This window comes from Lithobates pipiens, unplaced genomic scaffold, assembly GCF_037356315.1.
Source record: "Lithobates pipiens isolate NorthernLeopardFrog02 unplaced genomic scaffold, aLitPip1_a1.2 Scaffold_28, whole genome shotgun sequence".
NCBI classification, from domain to species: Eukaryota; Metazoa; Chordata; class Amphibia; order Anura; family Ranidae; genus Lithobates; species Lithobates pipiens.
The window spans coordinates 82,252,819-82,265,233 of NW_027507789.1; the positions used below are offsets into that span (position 1 = coordinate 82,252,819).

At 42.7% G+C, this 12,415-nt stretch overlaps 4 pseudogenes; all 4 read left to right on the forward strand.

The window, feature by feature from the left end:
- Positions 1 to 7,598: 7,598 nt before the first annotated feature.
- Positions 7,599 to 7,717, forward strand: LOC143936681 (5S ribosomal RNA; annotated as a pseudogene).
- Positions 7,718 to 8,411: 694 nt separating this feature from the next.
- Positions 8,412 to 8,530, forward strand: LOC143936429 (5S ribosomal RNA; annotated as a pseudogene).
- Positions 8,531 to 11,804: 3,274 nt separating this feature from the next.
- On the forward strand, positions 11,805 to 11,923 carry LOC143937491 (5S ribosomal RNA; annotated as a pseudogene).
- A 328-nt stretch (positions 11,924 to 12,251) lies between these two features.
- On the forward strand, positions 12,252 to 12,370 carry LOC143937237 (5S ribosomal RNA; annotated as a pseudogene).
- Positions 12,371 to 12,415: the final 45 nt, after the last annotated feature.

Sequence of the window (12,415 nt, forward strand, 5' to 3'; positions counted from 1 at the left end):
AATAGGCTATATTATAGAGAAGAACGTCCTGGGTATGCAGAGAGAGAAGTTGGGTTACAAAGAGAGGCTAGTGTATGCAGACTTGCTAGTGTATACCGGTGGACTAGTGTATACAGAGAGGCTTGGGTATACAGAGAGCTAATGTATAAAGAGATGCTAGTGTATACCGACGGACTAGTGTATACAGAGGACCGGCTAGTTTATACAGAGAGGTTGATGTGTAAAAAAGACAGGATAGTTTATACAGATAGGCTAGATTATACAGAAGAACGTCCTGGGTATGCAGAGATGGAGGCTAGGGTATACAGAGAGAGAGAGCGAGGCTGGGTTACACAGAGAGGCAGGAGTATGCAGACTTGCTAGTGTATACAGATGGACTAGTGTATACAGTAGACCGGCTAGTTTACACAGAGAGGCTAATGTGTACAAAAGACAGGCTAGTGTATACAGATAGGCTAGATTATACAGAAGAACGTCCTGGGTATGCAGAGATGGAGGCTAGGGTATACAGAGAGAGAGGCTAGAGTATGCATACTTGCTAGTGTATACAGGCGGACTAGTGTATACAGAAGACCGGCTAGTGTATACACATAGGCTAGATTATAGAGAAGAACGTCCTGGGTATGCAGAGATGGAGGCTAAGGTATACAGAGAGAGAAGTTGAGTTACAAAGAGAGGCTAGTGTATGCAGACTTGCTAATGTATACCGGTGGACTAGTGTATACAGAGAGGCTTGGGTATACAGAGAGCTCATGTATAAAGAGATGCTAGTGTATACAAAAGACAACCAAGAGTAGACAGTGAGGCTCATGTATACAGAAGACCGGCTACAGAGAAGCTAATTTGTACAAAAGACAGGCTAGTGTATACAGATAGGCTAGATTATACAGAGGAAGGTCCTGGGTATGCAGAGATGTAGGCTAGGGAATCCAGAGAGAGACTGTGTTACACAGAGAGGCTAGAGTATGCAGAAGACCAGCTATTTTTTTTTTTACAGATAGGCTTGTGTATACAGAAGACAGTCTGGGGAATTCAGTGAGGCTAGTGTATGCAGAGAGGCTGGGACACCGAGACTATTATAAAAAGAAGGCAGGCTAGTGTATATAGATTACGGGCACCTGTATACAGAAGACAGAGAGGCTAGTCTATATTGAGTGGCTGGTGTACACAGAGAGATTAATGTATACAGAAAAGCTAGCGTGTAAAGAAGACAGGACTTTATTTTTTGCTAATGCAACTACTTTTGAAACATATAAAGTGCTTTTTTCATATTTTGGTGCTGTTAAAAAGTGGTGTGTTGTCAGTGGTGATATCAATGTGACAGTTAATGTGGAGAACTACAACTATTCAAAATAGAGCAAAAGAGTGCTAAGTTTATTTTGTTAAGTCATTGACTGATAGACGTTAAGTAATTGGCCGTTATTGGTTTGGCAGTACATGGTTTATTTTGATGTAAGATAGTTTTATTCTCTACTTATAGCCGAGTTTTAGACGACTTTATTATTAGCATTATTCGCATTATTCATATATATTATGCAGAGTGTAAGTATTGCAGTGAGACGATATTGCTTTTAACAGATTTGTATTATTATACATAGCATTGTTAGCAGACCAATAGGACAATTTACATGGCTTAATATTGCAGAGCGTAATTTATCAGGAAAGAGATCCAAAGCGTTAGTTGCAGTAGCTTCATAAAACTGAGATATCGTTGCATTACTCTAAATTTAAAAGTTGTTCCGGTAGCACTGAAAAGACGATATTAGATGAGTGATCTACACATTTCGTTTACTATTTCACTATACCGGCTAAATGTTAATATGTTAATATGTGCTGCGTGTAAGGTAGAAATTAGATGGTTTAGTGTGAGCTGGTTTACCAGGATTTAGAGATAGTAATCTGTTTATACTAGTAATAAATATAGCAAAATAACTATAACGGGTTTAAGTGGAAATACACGAAATAACAGCAACAACGTGTGTAGGTTTTTATCAATCAAGTTAATTACGTGTCAGCAGCTAAATATTCTGCAATAGCAGAGATTAAGTATTGCAGTCGAAATGAGATCGGAAGCGTTAGTTGCAGTAGCTCCAAAATGACTGAGAAATCATTTCATTACTCTAAATTTAAAAGTTATCCCGGTAGCACTGAGTGGACTGATATTAGATGAGTGATCGTTCTAGTACAAATTCAGTTTCCTATAGCAGAGAGATACCAGTTACTGTGAGACGAGTAATTAAACTGTTCACGGTAGCATTGCAATTACTCTTAACATGTGCAGCGTGTAAAGAAGCAATAAGATGGTTTTGTATTATCCTAAAATTAGCAGTATACGTAATAAAGGTGAGTAGGTAACCTGGATTTAGACATAGCAAACTCTATAATCTAATTTAGCAAAATTAGAAAGGATAATATTGAGACAGTATATACAGGTCGAGTTTAACTGGAAATACACAAAATATCTAGCTTACCTTTACATTGTTCAATAGAGCGTTGCAAAGTAATACCAAGGCAAAATGTCGGAATAGCAATTAGATGAGATGATTGCTGTAATCATGAAATATCAGCAACGACTAGGTTTCTATCGGATGAGAAAGTATAATAACTGGCAAAGTATGACATGGCAAAGAGACAAATTGCATTAGAGATGTGAGATGGACATGAAATGTCAATCCCCATTGGTTACTTACATGTAAACGCGGCTACATACAGCAAAGTGTGAGCTAAGCAGCTAAAGGGTATTTAAGAGTAAATTGACGTAGCTTGAAAATTCCAACGTGTAAATCGTTCCATTAATTATGCTACGCACGAAGACGGCTTACACTGACTGTTTTCCGTTTCCACTGGTCATCGGCATAATGTATCAGTAACCATGAACATTAATAGTGATAGACAGCTTACATTAGGATGTATGCATGATGTGAATGTAAAATGAATGTAAAATAGTTGCATTATGTGTTATTAATGTAACCAAACTGTATTGCTTTGCTTTGCTACTGCAACCACTTCTTGCCGCTGTTAAAAAATGTGTTGCAAGTGTTATGTGTTACAAATGGTTATCAGTGTGACAGTTAATGTGGAGAAGAAGTAATACACAAAATAGAGTCAGAAAGAGAATCCTATTGCATAGAGGTAGCGAGAGATGGTTGCATTAATCTTAATGTGCAGTGTGTAAAAGGTTTTAAAAAGATGGTTTTGTGTGACTTTTGCTTTAACGTAAAATTAGCTGTAGACATTATAACTTGTTACAATGATTTAGAGATAGTAATCTCTATAAAATAATAATAATAAGTATAGCAAAACAAATTAGGAAAATTTTGAGGCAGTATGTATAGGTCGAGATATAGTGAATACACAAAAGGGATCAAGGGATAGTAGCAAAGTCAAGGGATAAATGCAAAGGTACTCTATTTAACAGTAAATTGACGTAGCTTGCAAATTTCAACGTGTAAATCGTTCCATTAATTTTGCTGCGCACGAAGACGGCTTACACTGACTGTTTTCCGTTTCCACTGGAAAGAGAATCCTATTGCATAGAGGTAGCGAGAGATGGTTGCATTAATCTTAATGTGCAGTGTGTAAAAGGTTTTAAAAAGATGGTTTTGTGTGAATTTTGCTTTAACGTAAAATTAGCTGTAGACATTATAAATATGGTTAGGTTTACAAAGATTTAGAGTTAGTAATCTCTATAATATAATAATAATAAGTATAGCAAAACAAATTAGGAAAAATATTGAGGCAGCATAGATAGGTCGAGATAAAGTGAATACACAAAAGGGATCAAGGGATAGTTGCAAAGTCAAGGGATAAATGCAAAGGTACTCTATTTAATAGTAAATTGACGTAGCTTGCAAATTCTAACGTGTAAATCGTTCCATTAATTTTGTTACGCACGAAGACGGCTTACACTGACTGTTTTCCGTTTCCACTGGAAAGAGAATCCTATTGCATAGAGGTAGCGAGAGATGGTTGCATATGGCAGAAAGACGGCTTACACTGCTTTTCTCACATTTTGCTGCGGTAAAAAGAAATGTTTTGTCACTGTGTTTTAACTGTGACAGATAAGGTGGAGAAAAAGAAGTAATACAGTACATGACAGCTGATACTGGTTGAGTAATAAAACTGTTTTATTAAGATGTAAGACTAGTTTTATTCTCTACATATAAGGCTTTTCAGAGAGTTGTATAATATAGGCGACCAATAGGACATTTAAATGGCTTAATATTGTAGGGAGGAAGTATCGCAGTTCAAAGGTAAGAGATTGAAAGCTTAGCTTGAAAATGGCCGAGAAATAGTTGCGTTAGTCTAAATTTAAAGGATATGCCGGTACCAATGAGAAAGCTTATATTAGACTAGTTGATCTTTGCATTACACAATCCTATTATTATTATTATTATTATTATTATTAAGATCATAGTGCAGAGAGATACTCAGTTAATGTCAGAGATACTCGGTCAATGTCAGAAAAGCAATAAAACTGTTTACATCGTTAGAGAGCGATAGTTACATTACTCTTAGTATGTGCAGCATGTCTGCTAGCAAATGGATGGTTTTGTGAACATTTTGCATTAAGGTACAATTAGCGGTAGAACTCATGGAAGTGAATAGATTTAAGCGGATTTTGAGATAGTACTCTCCATTTCTAATAAGAAATAAAGAAAAATAAGTCAGGATGGTGTGTCAGGACTGTCACATACTCACAGTCCCGGTACAAATATGCAAAATAGAGCAAAAGCGTACATGGTTTATTTTGATGTATGATAGTTTTATTGCATGCTTGATGTGGATGATTAAAATCGTGTAGTGATCTATATTTAGCATAAGAATGAAAAGGCATAACATGGCAATGAGACAAACTCCATTAGAGATGTGAGCTAGATGAAATGATGAGATGTCTCTGTATAGCCCAGATTGTCTTCTGTTATCACTTAGCCTACCCTCTAAATTCACTAGCCTCTCTATATACACCAGTATGTTTACACTAGCCGGTCTTTTGCATACAATAGCCTGTCTTCGATATACACTAGCCTATGTTCTGAATACACTAGCCCGTCTTCTGTCTTCTGTATGCCCTAGCCTGTCTTCTGTATACATTAGTCTCTCTGTATAAACTAGCATCTCTGTATACCCCAAACTGTCTTCTGTAAAAACGTGTCTCTCTTTATAGCCTGTCTAGCCTTTCTTCTGTACACACTAGCTTCTCTGTATACACTAACCAGGCTTCTATATACAATAGCTTCACTCTATGCACTAGCCTCTCTGTATAATCTAGCCTCTCTATATAACCTAGATAGTGTTCTGCATCTCCGTAGTGGTAGCCTCTCCGTAGAAGCCAGCCTTTATTCTGTATTCACTAGCCTTTCTTCTGTATGCTGTAGTCTTCTATATATACTAGCTTCTCTGTACACCCTTGCATCTCTGTAATACACTAAACCCTCTGTATACCACAGCCTGTCTTCTGTATACACTAGACTGTAAACACTAGCTAGAATACACCAGCCTGTCTTCTGTACCCACTAGAATCTCTGTATACACTACCCAGTCTTCTGTATACACTGTCAGCTTGGATGTATACCCAAGCCTGTCTTCTGTATACACTAGTCTCTCTAGATGCACGGTCCTATCTGTATACACTCGACTCTCTCTATACACTAACCTCTCTATATACACTAACATCTTTGTATATACTAGCCTCTCTTTAAATTAGCCTCTCTGTGTACCCCAGCCTCATTGTTTACTCTAGCATCTCTGTATACTCAAGCCTATCTGCTTACACGAGTCTGTATTCTGTATTCACTAGCCTGTATTCACTAGCCTTATATATACTAGCTTCTCGCTTCTCTGTACACCCTTGCATCTCTGTACACTAGACTCTCTGAATACACTAAACCCTCAGTATACCACAGCCTGTCTTCTGTATACATTAGACTGTAAAAACTAGCTAGAATACACCAGCCTGTCTTCTTTACCCAATAGACTCTCTGTATGCACTACTCAGTCTTCTGTATACACTGTCAGCTTTGATGTATACCCAAGCCTGTCTTCTGTATACACTAGTTTCTCTATATGCACTGTCCTTTCTGTATACTCTCGACCCTCTCTATACATTAACCTCTCTATATACACTAACATCTTTGTATATACTAGCCTCTCTTTAAATTAGCCTCTCTGTGTACCCCAGCCTCACTGTTTACTCTAGCATCTCTGTATACTCAAGCCTATCTACATACACGAGTCTTCTGTATTGTGTATTAACTAGCCTTTCTTCTGTATGCTGTAGTCTTCTATATATACCAGCTTCTCTGTACACTCTTGCATCTCTGTAAACACTGTGTAAACTAGCCAGTCTTATGTATACACTCGCCGACTGTATACACTAGACTCTCTGAATACACTAAACTCTCTGTATACCACAGCCTGTCTTCTGTATACACTAGACTGTAAAAACTAGCTAGAATACACCAGCCTGTCTTCTGTACCCACTAGACTCTCTGTATACACTACCCAGTCTTCTGTATAGAATGTCAGCTTTCATGTATACCCTTTCTGTATACACTAGCTTCTCTATATGCACTGTCCTTTCTGTATACACTCGACTCTCTCTATACACTAACCTCTCTATATACACTAACATCTTTGTATTTGTCTTTAAACTAGACTCTCTGTGTACCCCAGCCTCACTGTTTACTCTAGCATCTCTGTATACTCAAGCCTATCTACATACACGAAACCTGTATTCTGTATTCACTAGCCTTTCTTCTGTATGCTGTAGTCTTCTATATATACCAGCTTCTCTGTACACCCTAGCACTGTAACAGTACTAGGTTCCTGTATTACAGAAACAGAACACCAGCAATAAGGTGTATACTGTGCAGGAGGCACACAACACCGACTCTAACTTCTGCACTGCAGATGCATGTATTGCAGAAATTGAACACCAGTAATAATATGTGTACTGTGCAGGAGGCACATAACACCCACTGTAACAGTGCTAGGTTCCCAAGCAGTAAAGGCACTGTCCCTGCCTATAGTCCTCTTTCCCTGACCACCGCAACACACTATACAAGGCCGCCGCGCTGGCGGCCTTATATAGTGTGGGGTGTGTACTAAACCCCCCTGAGCTATAATTGGCCACAGGAATCCTGCCTGTGGTGAATTGTGGCTCTCTTCACAGAGGATGTCACATCTGTTCTTATTATATAGAACCTATTATTCTCCTCGTAAACTTTTTCAGTTTGGCCGAACGGCCGGACGCAAGTTGCCCCCGGTGCGGGAACATGGGGGGAGACATGATGCACATGTTTTGGAGATGCCCGAAGTTGATCCGCTACTGGACAGAGGTGACAGGAACCATTGATCGGGTGGTTGGAACCTCCACCAGGATGGAGGCGAAGTATTGTCTCCTGGGATTAGTTGAAGGAGTTGGAAACCCGGGAAGTAGCCAGATGGCAGTTCTGAGATGCCTATTTCAGGCAAGGAAACTGATTGCTCAACCCTGCTTAGCCTCCAATGTTGGCAATGACTTGGTTTTTTTCGCTTGTTTCCCAAGATGACCATGTTGGCGTTTGTCAAGATGGTTGAGAGTGCCCGAAGAGATCGCCTATGGCCCCATCACGTTGAAAGTGCCTGATCTTGTCTGATCTCGGAGGCTAAGCATTGTCGGGCCTGATTAGTAACTGGATGGGAGACCAACTGGGAATACCAGGTGCCGTAGGATTCTTTTTATGTTGTTGGCGTTGACATGGTTTATTTTTTCCGCTTGTTTCCCAAGGTGATCATCTTGGCATTTGTCAAGAGGGCTGAGAGAGCCCAAAGAAATCTATTACGGCCACATCCCCCTGAAAGCGCCCGATCTCATCTGATCTCAGAGGCTAAGCAGGGTCCGGCCTGGATAGTACCTAATTAAAGGTGCCGTAGGAATCTTTTTATATTAATGGCTTTGACCTGTTTTTCTTTCGCTTGTTTCCCAAGGTGACCATTTTAGCATCAGTCAAGAGTTTTGAGTATGTCCCAAAGCGTTCGCCTGAGGTCACATCACCCTGAAAGCGCCCAATCTCAGAGGCTAAGCAGGGTCTGGGTCAGATGGGAGACCGGCAGGGTCTATGTTGTTGGCGTTGACCTTTTTTTTTTCACTTGTTTCCCAAGATAACCATCTTGGTATTTGTCAAGAGGGTTGAGAGTGTCTAAATAGAACACATATGGCCACATCACCCTGAAAGCGCACAATCTCATTGATCTCGGAGGCCTAGCAGTGTACGGCCTGGTTAATACCTGTATGGGAGACCATCTGTGAATACCAGGTGCCGTAGGCTTCTTTTTATGTTGTTGGCGTTTACCTGTTTATTTTCGCTTGTTTCCCAAGGTGACCATCTTGGCGCTTAACAAGAGGGTTGAGAGTGCCCAAAGAGATCACCTACGGCCCCATCACCCTGAAAGCGCCCAATCTCATCTGATCTCAGAGGCTAAACAGTGTCGGGCCTGGTTAGTACCTGGATGGGAGACCGCCTGGAAATACCAGGTGCCATAGGCTTCTTTTTTTGTTGTTGGCTTTGACCTGTTTTTTTTCCCTTGTTTCCCAAGGTGACCATCTTGGCATTTGTCAAGAGGGTTGAGAGTGCACAAAGAAATTGCCTATGGGCACAACACCCTGAAAGCGCCCAATCTCGTTTGGTCTCAGAGGCTAAGCAGGGTTGGGCCTGGTTTGTACCTGGATGGGAGACCGCCTGGGTTTTCCAGATGCCGCAGGCTTCTTTTTATGTTGTTGGCGTTGACTTGTTTTTTTTGTTTGTTTCCCAAGGTGACCATCTTGGCGTTTGTCAAGAGGGTTGAGCGTGCATTTGATCTCAGAGGCTAAGCAGGGTTGGGACATGCTTAGTACCTGTATGGGAGACCGCCTGGGATTTCTCAATGCCATAGGCTTTAGTTTTAAGCTGTTGGCATTGACTTATTTTTTTTATTTTTATTATTCTTTTATTAAGTAGAACAACATAAATATAACAGTCAACCATACAGCATGACCCAGGGTCACAATTACATGCTAACAAAAAATAGGCAGCCAAATAACTCTGGGTTCTCAGAGGGGAGTCCTACAGTTTCATGCAGAAAATAGAGAAACCCCACCTCCGACATGTAGTACAGTATAACTAGTGCAGCTCCGTTCGGACAAATGTAATCATGGAGAACAACTGGGACCACAGCGAGCCAGCTTATCATGACCTACGTGAACCAGAGTAAAATATGAGCCGGTCATGTCCAGAACCCTGGGGTTCTTCTGGGTCCTGAAGGCTAGTAAGGAGACAAGGCATAGTTAAAGGGAGGACGGGGGAAGAAGAGAGTGCAAAGACGGAGAGAGAGGAGGTGGGGGGATGGCGGCGGGGAAAAAAAGAAAAATAAAGACAAAAAGGGAGGGGGGAATGCCACCCAGGGCAGACATGGCCTACGTAGGTAAACGTTAGATGTTCAGTCGTTTTCTGGGACGGGGGCACTGCTCACCTCCCGAATGTAGTCTCGAGTACCAGTAAAATACCTCCAGGGCCTCCATGTAACACTAAATGCCTCTTCAGTGTTGTGAAGGGTGGCGGTCAATTCTTCCATCCGGAGAATATGATTGACTTTGGAATACCACAGCACCTTGGATGGGGGCTGAGGCTGCCTCCACAGTGCGGGAATGCAGGCCCGGGCGGCATTCAGGAGTTGCATCGTGAGGTTTTTTTTGTATTTTCGAACAGGCTGTTCGGTCAAGTGTAGAAGGCACGCTACTGGGAACCCAAAAGTTCCTCAAGGTCGGGCATGCCCAGAAAAGGTGTCCCATGGTCCCCATATCTGAATTTCACCTCCAACAAACATCCGGGATCGACCTATCCATTTTATTCAGAAGGTATGGGACTCTATACCAGCGTGAGACTATCTTGTATCTTGATATTGGTTTGCGATGGAAGCTTTATGTACTAAGGTCAGGATCTTCCCTATCTGTTGTGGGGTAAATGTGATGCCTAAGTCCCTCTCCCATTTGTGGATAAATGGTGGGGGTCGACTCCTTCTCCTGACTACTCAATAGGTTGTACAGGAGGGAGAGGGTGTGTCGCACAGGTTCCCTTTTGTGACAGATGGATTTATAGGGTGTCAGGTCTCTAGGAGTGTAGGGGGCCCTTTGTATGGCCAGAAGAAAGTGACGAAGTTGATAAGGACTAAACAAGTCAAGCGGAGGGTCAGAAAGCTCGGCGACAGTTTGCGTGGTCGGGAGCCCTCCCGTGGGCCACACCTCTCCCAGACGCTGTTTCCCCACCACTGTCAACTGTCGCAGTTTCTTGTTGGTAAATCCCGGTGGGAAGTCTGGATTACCTATAACCGGAGTCATTGGTGATGGCAGGGGAGCAATGTGTGTGCAGCGGAACAACCTCCGCACAACAGCCAACGTAGCTCCCACTACGGGGTGACCTCTGAGGTCTTTTGGTAGGGAGGACAGGAGCCACGGGGAGGTCAATAGGAGAATGGAACCATCCTCAATCTCCATCTCCACCCACTGCTTGTGTGGGCCATTACAATGCCAATCAACGACTCTCGCTAGCAGAGTCACTCTGTAGTATTGTCTGAGATCTGGGAGACCCAGACCCCCCTTGTCCTTTGGTCTGGCAAGCAATTGCAAACGGGCTCTGGGCGGTTTGCGCGCCCAAATAAAGTCCCGGAGCAGCACCTGCAGTTGTCTGAAAAAAATTGGGGGTGACCGGATCGGTAATGTCTGGAACATGTATAAGATCCGAGGGAGGGCCATCATTTTGAATGCATTACAGCGCCCGAACCAGGTCAGTGTTAAAGCATGCCAGTTTCCCAAATCAGATTTCAGTCTATCCAGGAGAGGGACAAAATTAAGCAGGTACAATTGCGCTAAATCCGCTGCGATGTCAACGCCCAGTTAACGTATAGATTTTTCAGCCCAGTAGAATGGAAAAGCGGACCGGAGCCTCTTGGCCTCACCATCCGGGACCGATATATTCAATACAGCCGACTTGGTGCAATTGTTTTTATAGTTTGATAGGCTGCCGTGTCGCTGTAGAGACGCAAGTATTTTGGGAAGCAAAATGTGTGGATTGGAGACGGAAAAAATTAGATCGTCAGCGTACGCCGCAATTTTGTGGTGTGCCGAGGGTTTGGATATGCCAGTAATATTCGGGTCATTCCGAACGTGACACATAAGTGGTTCCAGTGTCAGAATTAAAATTAGGGGAGACAGAGGGCACCCCTGCCTTGTCCCATTAGTGATGGGGAAAGAGTCCGAGCACCCCTCGGTCACCCGTACCGCTGCCGACGGCGTGGAGTAAAGCGACATTACCCAGCTCATCATGTTGGGGCTAAGACCTATATGTTCCAGGGTGGCCTGCATAAAGTGCCAGGCCACCCTGTCAAAGGCATTCTCCGCGTCCGTTGACAACATAAGCAAGGGCCTTCCCTGTACATGCGCCGCATGGATTAAATTGAGGACTCGGGCCGTATTGTCTCTAGCTTCCGACTTATTTATATTTTTTTGCTTGTTTCCCAAGGTGACCATCTTGGCGTTTGTCAAGAGGGTTGAAAGTGCCTGAAGAGATTGCCTGCGGGCACATCACCCTGAAAGCACCCGATCTCGTTTGATGTTGGAGGCTAATAGAGTCGGGCCTTGTTAGTACCTGGATGGGAGACCGCCTGGGAATACCAGGTGTCGTAGACTTCTTTTTATGTTGTTGGCGTTGACCTGTTTTTTTTTCGCTTATTTCCCAAAGTGACCATCTTGGTGTTTGTCAAGAGGGTTGAGAGTGCCTGAAGAGATTGCCTATGGCCACATCACTCTGAAAGCACCCAATCTCGTCTGATCTTGGAGGCTAAGAAGAGTCGGGCCTGGTTAGTACCTGGATGGGAGACCACCTGGGATTACCAGTTATTGTAGGCTTCTTTTTATGTTGTTGGCGTTGATTCGTTTTCTTTTTTTTGCTTGTTTCCCAAGGTGACCATCTTGGCATTTGTCAAGAGGGTTGAGAGTGCCCAAAGTGATCGCTTACAGCAGCATCACCCTGAAAGAGCCCTATCTCTTCTCTTCTCTTCTCTGAGGCTAAGAAGGGTTGGGCCTAGTTAGTACCTGGATGGGAGATGGCGTTGGAATACCAGGTGCCGTATTCTTCTTTTTATGTTGTTGACATTGACCTGTTTTTTTTTTCACTTGTTTCCCAAGGTGACCATCTTGGCATTTGTCAAGAGGGTTGAGAGTGCCCGAAGAGATCACCTATGGCCCCATCACCCTGAAAACGCCCAATCTCGTCTGATCTCGGATGCTAAACAGTGTCGGGCCTGGTTAGTACCTGGATGGGCGACCGCCTGGGAATACCAGGTGCCATAGGCTTCTGTTTTTTTTATTTTTTATTTAGTAGTATGCGACATACAATGC